This window comes from Arvicanthis niloticus, chromosome 18 (genome assembly GCF_011762505.2).
Source record: "Arvicanthis niloticus isolate mArvNil1 chromosome 18, mArvNil1.pat.X, whole genome shotgun sequence".
Taxonomy (NCBI): domain Eukaryota; kingdom Metazoa; phylum Chordata; class Mammalia; order Rodentia; family Muridae; genus Arvicanthis; species Arvicanthis niloticus.
In genome coordinates, this window is record NC_047675.1 from 45,093,031 (window position 1) to 45,111,905 (window position 18,875).

The 18,875-nt window shown below is 46.3% G+C and overlaps 1 protein-coding gene and 1 pseudogene across 1 annotated transcript in view; both read left to right on the plus strand.

Annotated features, from left to right (window-relative positions):
• The window catches only part of Cdh13 (cadherin 13), a 1,011,337-nt gene that overhangs the window by 977,166 nt on the left and 15,296 nt on the right, over positions 1-18,875 (plus strand). The gene's annotated exons all lie outside the window — the stretch shown is intronic.
• LOC117723117 (COMM domain-containing protein 3 pseudogene) lies at positions 10,528-11,148 on the plus strand (annotated as a pseudogene).

Consider the following 18,875-nt stretch of genomic DNA (forward strand, 5'->3'; position numbering starts at 1 on the left):
CTTTCTGGTGTGGTTGTGTGTTTCTTCTGAATCGGGTGTGGGGCGTTCCTGAAGAGGAGGAAGGGAATGGGGACAGATAAACCATTGCTACTCAAATATGTATCAGGTCAGTGACATTCCCAAGTCAGGGAATCTCGGTCTTTGTGGAAAGGTAAATATGTCTATCCAGGGGTCAGAGCAGGGTTTCACTATACTCTCTCAAGGATGGATCCCAGGTTAAAGGGCCACACCCAGCACTGTTTGTCTCAGCACTGTGTCTCAGCTGCATAGGAGGTTCTGGGATGGAATGGGAGAGCATATCACTGACCCCTGGAACTGAATTGTCCCCACAGATTTGTCCCATCATGACACACTTCCATGGAACTGGTTGCTGCATAATAAAATTCTACTCCTTTAAAAGCTAAGAATTCAGGCTGGAGGGATGGCTCAGCGGTTAAGAGCACTGACTGCTCTTCCAGAAGGTCCTGAGTTCAATTCCCAGCAACCACATGGTGGCTCACAACCATCTGCAATGGGGTTGTGATTGCCCTCTTCTGGTGTGTCTGAAGAGAGCAATGGTGAACTTATGCACATAAAATAAATAAATCATTAAAAAAAAAAAAAAAAAAAAAAAAGCTAAGAATTCAGTATCTGATGCCAGACTCCATGCTAGATGCTGGGGGACATGGCAGTGAGTGAACTAGAACCTGACTCCTGAAACACGCATGCAAGCAGAGTGTGTGGCGCCTCAAGCACTCCCTGTTCTTGGGGGATCATACTGTGTGGTAATGGCAGACACAGGGAGAGTCCTTAGGAGACACACGGTGGCTTGCACCAGTCACTGAATCGGATGAGAAGGTTCTGGAAATGTCACGGAGATCTCGAGTACAGAGCTGGCAGGGTCTGCCGTGAACTGTTACTGAGGTCTCTGTCAGGCTGTTTGTTTCCAAGTTCTTGGTCTGAAGATGTGTGTGCAGATGACAGAACAGCAAGAGATTTTATTCAGAAGCAAAAGTGCAGGCCGGAGGCGAGGGAGCCACAGGCTCTGGGCCCTATTTACACCTGAGCAGCCGTCCGTTTGAGGGTTCAGAAGGAGAGAGGGTTGGTTCAGGAATGCGGTAAGGGTAGCTTTGTTTTAAATAGCAGGCTTGGATTATGTGAGACTTTATTAACAGCCAGTGTCCTTTCCCATGATGCATCTGATCGTAATTATACACACGGCCAATCGTGCAAACACAGGAGGCAGTAAATAGAAGGTTTCCCCTAAAAGTTCACTCAGAGGATACAATTTACCTGACTGTAAACACACCTGAAACCAGTTCAGGCTGGATCAGTGCCTCTAGTTCAAGATCTATTTCAGGGGAAGGGATCAGGGTTGAGGCTGAACTGAGATGTCTAGTCTATCAAATAGACACAACGTATCTCTTCCTGATTTTTGTAAAGCAAGCTGTTCCAGGTTAAAGACTGGGTATTGAGCCTTCCTAGGTGAAGACTTCATGGGCTTTTTACATATGCCTAACGGTACTCAGCAGCAAGATGTGAAATAAGAACTTCCAACCCAGCTTCATGAGGACACACATGGTACAAATGAGTCATTGGTGGCACACAACAGACAGCGTGAAGTGTGCCCTTGAGCCTCACCTACAACGTTGGAGCTCTAAGGGAGAGAAGCAGGGAGTTGGAAAAGGAAAGGCTGGGCCGCCTCTGCTGCAAGTGGCTATGAAGAGGTCAGTTGGATGGCTCTGGGAAGGTCATAGCTTCAAAGCATCACAGATGATAGGCACAAAGAGGGCTCCATGGATAAAGGTGCTTGCCACCAAGCCTGACAACCTGAGTTCTATCCCTGGGGCTCATCTGATAGAAGAAAACTAGCTTCTGCAAGTTGTCCTCTGACCTCCACACGTGGGCCGTGGCATGCGCATGCCTCCATCCATAAACACGTACACTAATAATAAATTAAATTAAACAAAGACAGAGTATCTCAAGTGGCCAGAAGAACCTGAGTTCTTGAGGTAGAATTGTTGTGCTGAACCAGCTTGTGGACAGTCACTCAAGACACCAAGACAGCTCATGGACAGTCATCCACCAAGACAGTAAGAGCCAGAGCAGACACTGAGAGAGAGGTCCTTGTGTCTGGAAAGCACATGAGTTAGTCAGGTAAAATGGCTGACCCATTAAGGGTCATACCTGTTCTGACCAGAGTGAGTCCAGAAAAGCCCCTCCTCCATCTTGAGATAAAGAATATCACAAGAGGACATAGCAAAACTTAAAGATAGGTAGGCTGGTGTAAAGTAGAACATTCTAGTAGCCCTGGAGAGAATGAGTCATGAGTCAAGCTACAAGTGTTTGAAGATGAGAGAAAACTGAGCAGGCACCAGACTGTCAACAGGTGGGACCCAGGCTATGCACTGTAGACCATGCAGACATCAAAATGCCTGGCTCAGAGCAGGGGCCCAGGGCTGTGCATGAGGGTCACTGTGCATGGGGTCATGTGGCCAGCTTTGGGATGCTAACTTAGACTGGATTCTGTAACTCGCTTCCAAAACAAACTGTTATAGAAAGACAATTCTCAATGCTAAGATGTAAGGTTGGTCAGATGAGGGTTTATTCAGTTTATAATAACAGGTTACAGACCAACATAGCAGGAATGGCACTGTGGCAGGCATTTGAATCAGCTAGTCATATCATATCAACTGTCAAGAGCAGAGAGAAAAAAATGCATGCACACCCACCTGCTTGCTAGCTAGCTTTCTCCACTCTTACACAGTTCGGCACCCTGCCTAGGGAATGGTGCCACCCACAGTGGGCTGAGTCTCTCCACTCAATGAACAATCAAGACAGTCAATCCCTCACAAATGTGGCCATAGACCAACTTAATCTAGACATTCTCTCAATTAAGAGACCCCTGTAGGTCATGTCAAGTTGACAGTCCAAACTAACCATAAAGTGCAGCATTTATTACATCTTAAAAGAATGTGAACATGAAGGAAGTCAGGGTACTAATCTAGACAAACTGCAACAAAGGTATAAATCTTAAAACAGAGAAAGGAGGCATAGGGCTCCCAGCCTAGAGATCAGGAATGACTCCATTCAAAAGACTAGTCCCATTTAGCTTTGAGATAAATACTGCATGATGTCTCATGAAATGCCAGCCATAAAGGAAGGAACAGTGGTAGCAGTGATGGACAGCTCCATGACACCACAACACCAGGCTCTGAACTGAATGCAAACATCTGAACATCAACGAAACCCATTTTTCTGTGCAATTAATGCACAGTGATTTTAATTTTTGTTTCAGATTTATTTATTTTATGTGTCTGAGTGTTTTGCCTACATGTACATCTGTGCACCACATGCATGCCTAGCCTAGTTCCTTGCAGAGGTCAGAAGAAAGTGTCCGATCCCCTGGAAGTAGAGTTGTGGATGGTTGTAAGCCACCATGTGGGTGCTGGGAACTGACCCCAGGTCTTTTACAAGAGGAGCGATTGTTCTTAACCACTGAACCACTTCCTCTGACCCTGTACACTAATTTTAAAGATGTTTTGACTTCTGGATTTTTTTTTAAGTATCCAGAGACTGGTGAGATGACTTAGTGTGTAAAGGTGCTTCCTGCCAAGCCTAGGGGCCTGAGTTCAAACCCAGGGACATAGTAGAAGAAGAAAACAATTTCTGCAAGTTGTCTGACTTCACACACATACACACATGCACAAACACACATACATGCACAACCATATATGGACACATGCACAAACACACACACATGCACACATACATGTACAAACACACACACATACAGGAAAGCACATATATGGGCATGCACACTCACATATACAAATGTAATTTTTAAAAAATTTAATATCCAGACCAGCATTTTTTCAGTATGAATGCGAAGCCCAGTGCTGCATCCAATCCCCAGCACCACATAAAACAAGGCAGGAAGATTCCTCTAGGGCATTGGTTTCTTACCTTCAGCTTTTCCATCCTTCACACTACTGGAATTTTCCATGAGGCTGGGTTTTACTGTGGTTCTCACTAGCTGTCTGGTTTCTAAGGACATCCTATAAAGCTTGTGCTTCTGCAGAGGTGGAGTGAGTGCTCTCCATTGTTTTCTCAAGGTGTGGTACACAGAGGGCACCTGGAGGGCCTGTTGAACTCTGTGACTCAGTTTCCATGTAAAACAAGGAGGTGTATTCCTGCTTAGAACCTCACTGTGAGGAAAGAGAATACACCAAGCCCTCCCGACCCCCGAAGAGGCCAAAAAGCTTCTCAGCAATAACTGCACCTGCACGGGGCTGGATTCACATAAAGAGCAAAGCCGAGGCTGATGTTTCTGCACCGAGAAAAGCCAGCCTGGGTGGACCCTTGCCTAACTCTCTTACCACTATCATCAGACAAGTAAATTCAAAACCTGCTGCCACAGATGTCTCCAGAGGAAGGAAATGTCCCCAGAGGTGTGAGCAGAAATCAGGTTGGGATTAATTACCACATAGGACTATTGTGAGGGATGGCCATATTAAACAGAGTCCCAGAGGGTTAAAGCAAGAAGGACACACCCAGCAAAGGCCTTGTCCATCAGAGGGAGTTGTGAGCCAGGCTGCCTTGACACTTGCTGGAGACTTATCTCTGGGTATTAGGTTTATCTGGGAGAAACCAATTTATCCGGCACACCGACAGGTGTCTCAGCTTTATCCAAAGTGAGGACTTGTGTTTATTAATTTGCTACAAAGTCGGCTATTTGATGGGATGAAAGACTGAGTGAGGATTTTTGTCATTTAACGCCCGGAAAGCTAAATCTCCAAAGTTGATTTTCTGCAGACTGACAGTCACTCTGGAATTTCTGCCCAAATGCAGCGATAAAATACCAGGCTGCGAGGAGGGCCAGGTTGGATGTAGCTGCAAACCTAGAAAGTTCCAGCAATACCCACAACCTTTAACGTAAAATCATCAGAGTTACAGACACGGTGAGAGAGGGGCTGGTCCTAAGACAGTGAAAGACTTGTGCATCTGATTCTGGGTTATACGCAGTCATCCCTCCCTCCCCCTCCCCTGCCCTATCCTCTCTCTCCATTCCCCCTCCTCCAGGAGAGAGGGGGGAAAGACAGAAACACTTGTGAGAGTTAGGTGAAGATGGAGGGGGAGGAGCACACTGCAAACTTGAGCGGCTTTTCCATTATGGACCTCCTTTTCAGCGTCTTTTAAATCTTTCATGTAAGTGTACCCACGCCGGACTGAATGTGGACATGCACACATGTGTGGATGCCCTCTGTCTTAGTTAGGGTTTTATGGCTGTGAGCAGACACCATGACCAAGGCAACTCTTATAAGGACAGCATTTAATTGGGGCTGGCTTACAGGCTCAGAGCTTCAGTCCATTATCAAGATGGGAACATGGCGGCATCCAGGCAGTCTTGGTGCAGGAGGAGCTGAGAGTTCTACATCTTCATCTGAAGGCTGCTAGCAGAATACTGACTCCTGGCAGCTAGGATGAGGGTCTTAAAGCCCACACCCACAGTGACACACCTACTCCAACAGGGCCACACCTTCTAATAGTGCCACTCCCTGGGCAGAGCATATACAAACCATCACACTCACAGAGGCCAGAAGATTCCCTGAAACTAGACTCCCATGGGTGCTGTGAACTAAACCACACCATGGACCACACCCTCTCTTCAAGAGAGCAGCAGGCGCTCTTTCTTAGCCACTGAGCAATCTCTCCAGCCAGCATCCTAGGGGACTTTCAAACAGGAAATAAGAAACCAACTAGAGAAACCCAACTAAGTTCTCATTCACCTGGAGGTGCCAGGGAGCTGAGATGACTATCCAGATGGGCTGCTCTTCCAGGTCCAGAGGAGCTGTGTCTCCTGCAGCCTTCAGGAGCTGAGCAGCCTGCAGCCATGAACCACACCAGAGGTGTGCCAGATTTTTATATTCGAAGCCCCGCCTCACCACCCAGCTTCACCACACAACCCTGCAGAGGAGGCAGGACCTCAACCTGTCTGGGAAAAGTTCACAGCAGGAAACAACCAATTCGCTCCTATATATAATCTTGTAACTCATAATCTAAAACAGCAGTTCTCAAACTAGAGGGTCGAGATCCCTTTGGGGTTCAAAACAACCCTTTCACAGGGGGTCACCTAAGACCATCAGAAAACACACATACATTATGATCCATAAGATTACAGTTACAAAGTAGCAACATCAACACCTTTATGGTTTGGGGATCACCATAACCTGAGGAACTGTATTAAAGGGCCACAGCATTAGGAAGGCTGAGAACCGCCGTCTATAACATCACCGGGCCTGCAGAGAAGGATGAATTTGTAACTGATAGTCAAAGGGAGAAGCAGACTTGTGAGGATCCAGATATTCGAGACGGCATGTACAAGGACTGGACCGAAAGAAAGGACCCTCACCCGAAGCTTAGGATCTGTAATAATCAAGAGGCTGTTGCAGAACTGAGAGATGCATCAACCTCCAGAGCTCCGTCCTTCCCGGCGTAGATTTAACAGCAGAACCAGGATTTGAGGTGTCTGAGCCGAAAAACACCCAACATGAAGCACAGAGAGAGTGAAGAATTGGGGCACACGAGACGTTAGTGGGGTATACTCATCAATTCTCTAATCATGCTCAGCACAAGCCTGACAAGAAGCAACTTGGTGGGGAATCTGTATGAGAGGGTGCGGTCCATCAGGGCAGAGCAGGCATGGCGGTGAGCAACTGCACGGTTGTAGGCAGCGCATGGCAACAGGATGGAACCCCTAGGACACGCCCCTCCCCCAAGACTCACTTCCTCTAGCTAGACTCCACCTTTGAAAGGTTCAACAACCTCCCAGCGCCACCATCTGGAGACCAGGTGTTCATATACCTTTTGGGACACTTCTAATCCAAACTGGAGTCACAGGACAGGATGTGATATCACGCTGGGCAGCTGCTGAAGATACAATCAGACACTTCCCCGAACGGATGGACGACAGGGAGCTCATCAAACCCCAGGATGAACCTGAAACACATCCGAGGGCACATTGAAAGCAATGAAAATGGATCATGGAGAAATGTTCAAAGCAGTCTCGGAACGAAACAGAACTCGGGGCCTGGAAGGCCCGACTCAGCATTCGCAAGGCTCTGCTTTCCCTTCCCACGGTATGCAAAACTGAAAACAGCCTTGGCTACGTTTCTCATTTCTGTGATGAAATGCCTTACACGAGCCACTGAAGGGAGAAGGGATCGCTTGGGCTCAAGGGACATGAGCGGTCAAGACAAGAGGGCATGGTAGCCGGAGAGCGAGGCTTTCTCACTTGTACAACACAAATAAATAGACAAGTAAGTCATTTAAACATTTAAATGGCCTAAGGAGAAATCAAATAATCTTAAATACCCCAATATTTATGAAAAAAAATCTTTGTTGAAATCCTTCCAAACTAAGCAAGCTACGGGCACAGATGGCAGCTTCGTGTTTCCAAACATTAGAGACGAAGGAATACCAATCTCACAGAAACTCTTTCAGAGAGGAGAAGGAAGGGACGCTTAGCAACTGTTTTTACAAGATCGTGTCTTATCTAAAAACGTGGCAAAATCTTTTTAAAAAATTAAAACCACAAACCAATCTCACAAGCATACATTTTAAAATCCTAAAAATAGTAGTAAGCCCCACAGAAATGATTAAAAAAAAAAATCACCTTAACATCGGCATTACAGATGGTTACATATGAGGGGCTAGGAATATGGCTCAGCCAGTTACGAGCTCTTGTGATCTTGCAGAGGACCCCAGATTGGTTGCCAGCACCCGGGTAAGGTGGCTCACACCCGCCTGTAATTCCAGCTTTAGGGGAATCCAACGCCGTCTTTACCAGGGTATGGGGTAGGGAAGGCACATAGAGAAAGAGAAGACGGAAGGAAGGAGAGGGAACGCCACCACTCGGGGGCGGGGGGGGGGGGGAAGGTTTACATACTGATTCATGATTTAAATGTATACTTATCATACATTTATATGTATTTAGCAAACTAGGAAATGTCCTTAATCTGATTTGATTAAGCATTGTTCCTGCTTCAGCCAACAACTTTGCTCAACAGTGAAATGCTAACAGTGGTTCCCTGAGACCCCCGTCATCTTCAGAGCAGCAGGTGTCAGGGGGTGGGGGGAGCAGATTATCAGGTTTGGGAATTAAAAGAAATAAAACTGTTTTATTTCTTGTTAGTGGATTTAACAAAGTTATCAGAGTACAGGACGTATTGGAAGGTAGGATTTTTATTTCCTGAGACAGGGTGTCACTATGTAGCCCTGGCTGGCCTGGAACTCACTTTGTAAATCTGCCTCCCTCTGCCTCCTGATTAAAGGTGTGTGCCACACCATGCCTGGTGGGAAATGGAATTTTAAAGAGATTCAGTGGTCACAGAAAGCCAAGCAAGACATAAATGTAAAAGGAGATGTTCAACTTCTCTACGCTCAAGCTACAACTAAAAACCTAAGAGCTTTTTGTGAAGCCAACTGTGGTGTGGCCTTGTGGGTAAAGCTGTATCGTTAGCATCTGCCACCAGGCTGGAAGTACATGATGACCCAAAAAAATGGCACATTCACAACCATCGTGATGGGTTAGAAAGGATTACTGGGGGGGAGGGGAGGGACTTACAAAACAATGGACAGCTACTGTTTCTCTCTCTTCTCTCTTCTCTCTTCTCTCTCTCTCTCTCTCCCACCTAATCCTAGAAGTTGACACAAAACTGGTTGCAGAGCGCCACCCAGTGTTAAAGATGTGAAGTGCCCACAGGCTCATGTAATAAGGAAAGCAGACCCTGGGAGAGTTAAATTTATTTATTTTTTCTCTAAGCAGGGGTTGTGCTGGTCTCTGGGAAGAGTGTAGCTATGGAGTCTGTGCTTTGCTTGCTGCCACCTGGCATCCAGAGCAGCTGAGCAGCGGATTGCTGGGAGATGCAGCTACTCTGGACTGGATTCGGAGGCCCAGCCTTCCGTCTGCATGAGTGGGGAGGTATACCATGTTTATGGACTGGATGATTTGGGGCTTTTGAAATGTCAGTTATTTCCAGACTGACATAAGGACTGAGACATGGTGCTGAGCAAAATCCCAGTCCCTGGGAGGTGGCAAAATCCATATAATCTGACTGTAAAGTGTGTACTGCAACATAAGGAGCTAAAAGTCGCCAAGGTGGCCCTGAGAATAAATTAGAAGCCTTGAGCTATATGCCTCCAGACCTATTGGTGGATAGTAGAGACTGAAACTGTGTGATATTTGCACAAAGAAGTAAACCGACTCATGAGATAATGTTCAGAGCAACCACGAACACAGAGGACTGTGCGACTTTTGTATTGGCAGAAGCAGTTCAAGGGAGAAGGGTTCAGAGCACGAAGCCCAGCATGGTGGAGAAGGCATGGCGGGTGGCGCGGCTTCCCCATCCCGTCAGAGCCATGTCACTGTCAACAGCTTCTTCACACAGCGCAGCTCAGGACACCAGAAATGCAGGCTCCAGGCTGAAGTGGCAAGGCCTTCAAAGGTCTTAGTGACCTATTTCAACCCAACAGACCCCATGTCCCAAAGTCTGCACCATCTCCCAAGACACAATACTGCCGGAGACCAGATGTTCAAACATGGGAACCATGGGGAACATTCCAGACTCAAATCAGATCAGCCACAAATACTGGGTCCCTAATTATAACATGGGCAATAAAGACAGCCATGAGAAAATAGGGTCTGTGCTGGGTCAAATAACACATCCCCTCACCTGCTTAAACCACAGACAGGAATTAACTCTAAACGTGAAAGTGGAATAAACTATCATTTATAAAAATGTATGAGTAAATCAATGTCTTTACTGTAATCAAAAATTTTTGACAAAGGAAAAAAAAAAAAAAACAAGATACAAAATACTAGCCACAAGGCTGGAGAGATGGTTCAGCAGTTAAGAGCACTGACTGCTCTTCCAAAGGTCCTGAGTTCAATTCCTAGCAACCACATAGAAGCCCACAACCATCTGTAATGAGATCTAATGCCCTCTTCTGCTGTGTCTGAAGACAGCTACAGTGTACTCATATACATAAAATAAATTATTAAATCTTTTTTAAAAGAGGTATTTCAGAGAACCTTCTGAGAGAAGCCCTTCTAAAAAAAATACTAGCCACAAAGAAAGATAGATCAATGTTACAGAAATGGCTCAGTGGGCAGAGGCGCTTGCCCTCTGCCCTCTGCTACAGACCCAAGTTCTGTACCAGAACCTAAATGGTGGAAGAAGAGAAGCAACTCACAGTCCTCCTCTGACCTACAGGCCACTGTAGCATGTGCACATACATGCACACACAGATACAACACATACATACATACATACATACATGTGTGACACACACATACACACATCCTGAGAAGATAGAGGATTTTTCCACACATCTAGTAAAGTAGAAAAACATGTTTCTCGTTCACACCGAAGACTGTATGAAAACAGTAAGTGAATGAACGGCCCACACCTTCTCACAGAAACAGAATGAATGAGCTTCCCAAAGACAGCATTGAGTGAAAGATTGCATTTACAAAGCATGATGGGAATGGAGCTTTCCGAGTATGTGCAGAGAGGCATCCAGACGCTGTGGCGGATCCCGGTTCCTTTCACTCCAGCGCTTCTCCTCCGAGCGGCTTTCCAGAGCCTGCTGGACACCTGAGCAGACGAGACCACACTAGATCACCCAGACTTGAAACATATCGACCCAGTGATTTTAAAGCATTGTCATGCAGCAGCTGCAACTTCCATACTGGAGGCAAGAAAGCACCAAGTTGACTCCAAGTCTACTCTAAGCACTGATTTAGAAGACTGTAAATTGGACCGAGAGCGAATAGAACTGTTTTGCACGGAGTGTCGGAATAATAAGAATTCTCTAGACATCCTACTGGGAAGCGTAGGCAGATCTCTCCCTCATATAACTGATGTTTCTTGGCGCTTGGAGTATCCGATACAGACCAGCCAACTTCATAAGATGTACCGACCTGGATATTTGGTGATCTTGAATATAGAGAACAGTGATTCCCAATCCTACCCAGAGATTCAGTTTAGGTGCAACACGGAACAGTTGCAGGACTTGGTGGGAAAACTTAAGGATGCTGCAAAAAGCCTGGAAAGAGCAACTCAGTTGTAACCTGGGGAGGCTGATGATCCTGGGAGCCTAGAGGAAAACCAGACGCACCTTGTCTCCTGCAGGACCATCAGTTCGAGCAAGCTGGATGTCATTTTCAGTAGAAAAAGAGCTCTCTTTTGAAGTTATGCCAACCGTCAATTTTGACACTTTTTTTACACATGTGAAATGGTTAAGAGAAAAATTCTTTTTTATTTATTTTTTATTAAATATTTTATTTACATTTCAGATGCCACCCCCTTTCCCCATGTTTCCCTCCCTAGAAAACCCCTATCCCATCCCCCCTTCTTTTTGCTTTTATACAATTTTTTTAATGTTAATCAAAGGCTTTATAAGTTTGGTAATGCTCAATAACAAGATGCCCATACAATCAGAAGTGTAACCCAATACCCAACCTAGATATATCAACTATCTTTGACTGGTGGAGACACGCAAACATCTGCCTCCCCGCCACCCCCCCCCCTCTCTCTCTCTCTCTCTCTCTCTCTCTCTCTCTCTCTCTCTGTGTGTGTGTGTGTGTGTGTGTGTGTGTGTGTGTGTGTGTCTGTCTCTCTCATCACCTAGCTCCTCCTCTCCTCCTCTCCTTACTCAAGAGGAAAATTCTTAAGCACTTGAATTTTCGGTATTAATCTTACATTCCTTCTATCTTGAGCGTTTTCAAGCCCTATCAAAGTATCATACCCTGAATAAATAAGGTGGTATTCTCACAAAAAATTTTTTTTTAAAAAATCATGGATTGGGTGTGGTGGTACATGCCTCCAGCACTCTGGAGACAGATGTTGATAGGATCTCTTGGAGTTTGAGGGTAGCCTGGTCTAGAAACCAAGTCCAGGACAGCCAGGGCTACACAGAGAAACCCTGTCTTGAAAAACAAACAAAAGAGCATCACGTGTTGCGTGTTGAGTGTAGATCAGAACGGCAGGCAGGTGAACCAAATCACATCACCCTGCAGCCTGCCTGGCTTCCTGAACATCCTTCCGAATCGCATCACCCTGCAGCCTGCCTGGCTTCCTGAACATCCTTCCGAATCGCATCACACTGCTGTCTGCCTGGCTTCCTGAACATCCTTCTGAATCACATCACTCTGCAGCCTGCCTGGCTTCCTGAACATCCTTCCGAATCACATCACCCTGCAGCCTGCCTGGCTTCCTGAACATCCTTCCGAATCGCATCACACTGCTGTCTGCCTGGCTTCCTGAACATCCTTCCGAATCATATCACCCTGCAGCCTGCCTGGCTTCCTGAACATCCTTCCGAATCGCATCACCCTGCAGCCTGCCTGGCTTCCTGAACATCCTTCCGAATCGCATCACACTGCAGCCTGCCTGGCTTCCTGAACATCCTTCCAAATCGCATCACACTGCAGCCTGCCTGGCTTCCTGAACATCCTTCCGAATAGCATCACTCTGCAGCCTGCCTGGCTTCCTGAACATCCTTCCGAATCACATCACTCTGCAGCCTGCCTGGCTTCCTGAACATCCTTCCGAATCGCATCACTCTGCAGCCTGCCTGGCTTCCTGAACATCCTTCCAAATCGCATCACTCTGCAGCCTGCCTGGCTTCCTGAACATCCTTCCGGCTTATGTTTATGATACGTGAGCTGTTCTGTCTCAATGGGAGTTTTTAAAACACAGGAGGCGGGCTGGGGAGACAGCTGAATGGTGAATGTGCTTACTGCCAATCAATCGGACTGGAGTTTGGATCCCCAGAGTCCGTGTAAGTGCCTAGTACAGATGCTGAGCTGCCTATAAGCCTGCCTTTGAAGGCAGAGACAGGATCCCTGAGCGAGCTGGCTAGCTAGCGAGACTTGTTATACCAGGGGGTTCTGGGTTTGGACGAGAGACCCTGCCTCAAAGGTAGAAGAGCGATCAAGGAAGGCTCCTGAGAGCAACCGAGGTCCCACATGCACATGTGCACACACATGCAAATGTGCGCAGGCATGAGAAGAGGAGGAGCAACCCACAGTGACAAACAGAGCAAAGACCTATGGGACATTTCTACAGAGAAAACAGAACGAGGAGCTTGCCCTTTGCAGTCTAAAGTAGCACGGTCCACATAGCTCTGCTTCTCCAGGTCAGAATGTCTATGGCAGAACTAGAGTGTTTTCTTTTAAGTATGTCTTAGCTATAGTGTGGAATATGAATGGAGTTATATAAAAATACTGACTAGTCCCGGAAGCCAACCTTTGGACTGCTAACTTGAGAGCTCCGAAAGAGAGTCCCCCCACATCCTGCTTCTTTATGATATGGATGATGCTGAGAGGAGAGATGGTTTGAGGAGAAGAGTATGCCTTTTCCCTAAACTGTTGTCTATTTTAAGAATTAGTTTTAATTATCTGTCCACATGGAAAGGTGAGTGGTGGTATGTGTACATGGGTGCAGGTACCTATGGTGGCCAGCAGAGGGCACCAGACTCCCTGGAGATGTTGTGAGCCCCCTGGACTAGGTGCCAGCAACTGAACTCAGGTCCTCTGGAAAAGCAGCAAGCACGCCCTACTAACCACTTAGCCACCTCTCCAGCCTGTTACCCATTTGAATGAGTTTCAGATTACCTCAGCAGATCATTTCCATGTGTGCTTCTGTTTTGTTAAGCCAGACCTTTCGTGTTGGCAAGCATTTCATCTTCAGAGATGAACACTGTCACTTGCTTTATATGATCCAGACTTTCTGAAAAGGTTAAGATGGTGCCCTTCAAAGCACAGAAACGCTAGGGAAAGACTTCAGCAAGCACATCGCCGTGGAAGTGTAAGCTTACACTGTGGAAATGTAAGCTGAATAAACCCTTTCCTCCCCAGCTTTGCTCATGATGTCTCATCATAGCAATAGTGACCCTGACTAAAACAGTTACCAAGAAGACAAACCAACATTGGTGTGCCGTACAATTAATTAAAGTAGACTTGACTAAGATACTGGTTTTTCATAGGCTAGGCTACACGTGGAGTGGTTTCTGAGCTACTGAACAACAGCCCAAACCCTGGGTCAGAGGGGACTGGAATTTCAAAACAGACTCCCCAGTCTGCTGTCATTTCCTTTTCTATCAGCCCAAACCTGAGACCATGTTGGGGTGCTAAAGATTTATTTAGGTTGACTCTGCTTAAAAGATGCTGGTTTGGATAAAACCAGGTCATCTGTTACGATGGCACCCCAATTAAGCCAGCTTAGTGCCCCTTACTGCCGCTGCCGTATGAAGCAAGGGAGAGGAGCAAACATGAACCCCAGCCATCAGCCTTCCAGCTGCCAAAGCACAGAGAAATATCAATCAGGTTAGAATTGCTGGGTACAGTTTTGTCACCGAGAAAATGACTCAGTAAAATGACTCTTGAGATTGGGTGATGGGAGAGGAGTGGCTGAAGCTGAGTTAGCTCTCCCCTCCAGCTCCCCTGGCTGTGCCAGCCCCTCATTTTAGCGCTGTGATTGCATCCCTGAGACTGAAGGTCTCTCTGCCTGTTTTCCCACCTGTGTCATGCAGCCAATGCTGCTGGCCTGCTAGACTGTCATAACAAAACAGAAGTCTGGGACCGGGGAGTTGAAGAGTGCTTGCTTGTGGCCCAAGCCTAAGATCATGATTTCGATCCCCAACACCCACGTAAAAGAGCCAGGCATGGTGGTGTGTGCTTCAAATCCCAACACAGCTATGGTGGTTAGCTTTGTCAGTTTGTCATGATCTAGGATCACCTGGAAGGTGTCTCAGTGAGGAATATTATAGATCAGGATGGCCCCGGGCATGTCTGTGGGGGCTTCTCTTGATTACATTGATAGAGGTAGAAAGACCCACCTCTGGTGGGTGGCACAAGTCCCTGGGTTTGGGTTCTGAACCCTGTAACAGCTGAGGAAGCCCGAGAGCTAGTACACACATCCATCCTCTCTGCTCCTGACTATGGGCGTGCCACGACCAGCCACTCCAAATCCCTGCTGCCTTGCCTTCTCACAATGACCTAGAACTGTGAAACACAAAGTTGCTTTAGTCAGTGTTTTAACAAAGCAGCAGGAAACACAACTAAAACAGCTGGGGAAGGGGGTGGGGGTTGGAGACAGGCAAATCCCTGGGGCTCTCTGACTGGCCAGTCCATCAAGCCCAAGGTTCTAGTGAGAGACCGTGTCTCAGAAGACAAGATAAATGACCCCTGAGGAGTGACGCCCAGACACACACACAGGAACGCACACACTAAAAGAAGACCAGAAACCGTGGTCGCCCAGAAAGCAGCGTGGATATTTATGTGTGTTCCTTGAGCGGAGTCAAGGACTGATTTTCCTAACTCATCACTGTAGGATCTTCAAGGTCTCAGCCTGACACTGAGACGCTGTCTGTGACCACCCTGGGAGTGAGCTGAGCATTCTTCTCAGGAAATAACGAGCCACCAAGCATCTGAAAAGAAGTCTGAAAAGTACCTCCTTTCAGCATTATCAGGAAAATGCCCTTGACTACTTAGGTGGGGTTCAGCCAAGGGCCATCTGCCTGACAGCGGGACACTCCCACACTCAAGGGAATAACCAACCACCCTGAACAGAATATTTTCATTCAATTTTTTTATAGCAAAGAAATTGACTGGCCGGGTGGTGGTGGCGCACGCCTTTAATCCCAGCACTTGGGAGGCAGAGACAGGCGGATTTCTGAGTTCGAGGCCAGCCTGGTCTACCAAGTGAGTTCCAGGACAGCCAAGGCTACACAGAGAAACCCTGCCTCGAAAAACCAAAAAATAAATAAATAAATAAATAAAAAATAAAAAAAAAAGAAATTGACTGGGATGTGAAAATACTGTCAGCCACGCCCGTGTGTACCAGCCGAGCCCACAGCATCTTAGCATCATCACCCCCTGCCAGTCCTCCTTGGCGCCTTGCCCTGCTTAGCAGCAACACTCACTGGAGGCCATTCTTCTCTATATCTCCATCCTCCTCCATTTGCTGTCAAAGCTATTGATATAAATGAATATCTCTATCAATATTCCTATGATTGATTGTTGATAAAGTCGATTCGATAACTGAGATTATCAATATGATAGTCTCAAGCTCTTGGAAACCCAGCAGGGCAGATGTGAAATCCCACCTCTTCAGACCCACAATGTGATGTGAGCTCTGACGGACCAGGAAGCCTCACCAGTATAACCTCACCCTCCTCAGTTTCCACACAGCCTCACCTTATATACATCCCATTCAATTTCTTTGCTATAAAAAAAAAATGAATCAAAATATTCTGTTTGGGGTGGTTGATTATTCCCCTGAGTGTGGGAGTGTCCTGCTGTCAGACAGATGTTCACCATGTAAAATCACGTTAACTCATGATTCCCCAGGAGCCTCTGCTCCATGCCTCTAGAACTGGGTCCAGGCAGATGTGGGACCAGTGACTAGGACAGCTTATTACTTCCCAGCACTTCTCAGAGCTAGCCTCTGGGAGTATTCTGAAGTGTGTGTGTGTGTGTGTGTGTGTGTGTGTGTGTGTGTGTGTGTGTGTGTGTGTTGGGATCCATGTATCCCATCTGGCCTTGAATTTGCTACATAACTGAGGATGGCCTTGAACTTCTGATCCTAATGTCTCTACCTCCTGAGTATTGGGACTACAGATGTGCACTCCACACCTGGTTTTATTCTGTGTCTATGAAACCAGCCCACCCAGCTACCCCAGGGACACTGTTCATCTAAGGGAGATGCATTTGGGGTCTCATGATCTAGGGATCCTGCCCAATGTGTAAATCTGGTCTCTTGCATGCAGATGTTGACAGCAGGCTTGTTTGTAACAGACAGAAACTAAAAACTCCAGATGCCCATCCACACAGTGAACACACAGACATCACATGGTATATCCACATAGTGGCATATGATTCTGCCATCAAGAAGGACCAAGTGCTGGGATAGGCTCCAACATGGGTGAGCCTCAGAAACACAACATTAAGCAAAATAAGTCACACACTAGCTGGAAAGATGGTTCAGCAGTTAAAAGCAAAGGCTGCTCTCAAATTCCCAGCACTAAGGCAGCTCACAACCCTCTGTAACCACAGTTCAGGGGATATACCGCCCTCTTCTGGCCTCCACAGATACTACATGCATGTGGTGCACAGACATACATGCAAGTAAAAAAAAAAAAACTCATGCAGATAAAATAATTTTTAAGATTACATACTGCATATTTCATTTATATGAAATGTCTGGGATGGATCATAACAATATGAAGAAGTCTGTCGATTGCCCGGGGCCAGCAGTGGATACTAGAGAGTTAGCACAAGGGTCTCTTCTTGGGGTGTTCTAGAATCAGAGCGTGGCACTGGTTACGTGACCGTAAATTTACTAGAAAATCAATTTGTTGCAAAAATCAGTGAAGGCTGAGAGAAAGGGGAATGGTGCAGAATTGAAAAGAAACTACCTTTAATTCCTGTGTAACTTTTGAATCTAACATTTTCTTTCTGGTTATTATAGCCCTCATGGTTATTATAAAGAAAATTAGAAGCAGAGGAAGGTATTATTTTAATGTTCATTACCTGGGGAGATAATCACCAGTTGGGTTTTAATATATTCCCTTCTGATCTTTCTCCAGCCATGTATACATTTTAAAATTAGGATCATGCTATGTTTTCAGGTCTGTGTATCATCAGCTAGGTATAAAGCTTACACATGTTCCTGGGTAATGGAACCTACCAGGAAAAAAAAAATGCCTGGTGTTTGGGGAGTAAGAAATATGCTGTTTGGCTAAAATTATGAATATTTTTTAAATGGCATTTTTTGTTTAAAGAGCTGATGTGGGATCTCGGTCCAGAATCTCAGTCGTGATGCATTTACCTAGAAAAACAGAAGCCTTGGGTTCCATCCCCATTACCGAAAAGAAAAAGACAGACTTGCTGGTCATGGTGATGCCCTCTGATAATCCCAGCTCCTGAGAGATAGGGGCGGCAGGATCTATAGTCCAGGCTAGGTTTGGCTATCTGAGTTCAAAACCAGCTTGTGCCAAGGGAGAGCCTTCTCAAAAAGGAAGGGGAAGAAGAAGAAGAATGGAGAAAGAGAAGGAAGAGGGGGAGGGAACCCATACCTGCTTCTCACTACCTCAAGCTTCTCTCCTTCCTACTGAAGATAAGGCCTCTTTCTTAGGGATTAGTTTTCCCAAATCACAGTTCAGGGATTTTTGTTTTATTTCATACCTGAAATTATATCCTGTGAAAATCATATAATAAAAGGTCTGACATAGAAAGTAAAGGATAGCTCCAGGCACAGTGGCACACGCCCATTATCCCAGTGAAACAAGATCTGGTTTCTATGTTGCTGGACTTTCTAAGCAAACACTGGTCCTGTTTACAACTCACATCCTGCTGTTACTTCTAGGGAACATGTATACAGCTTGAGAGTCATCCACAGTTGCTAAGCAACTCCATCTGTTGGACAGTAATAGTAAAGGTGTCAGCTCATGACCCATGAGAATCACTAGGCCTGGCCTTGGCACCAGTCCCCACCCTGCATGCCATCCAGTCATGAGGAAAACACTGTCAGGGTCTGTGTCCCTAATATGTCGTCAGCTCAGTTAGTCAGTGGGAAGCTAAAAACTCCAACTATGTCTAGAATGACTTAGTTAAGTGACGTGGTTGTTGGGGGAAGGGGAGATGTGGAGAGGTGGTGGCCCAGTAGTCAAGAGTGTGTGTTGCTCTTGAAGAGAACCAGAGTTCAATTCCCAGCACGTGTATCAGGTCTCTCACAACTGCCCGTAACTCCAGCTCCAGGAGATCAATGCCCTCTTCCGGCCTCTGCAGGCATTGCCTTCATGTATGCATACACTCACATACAGACACC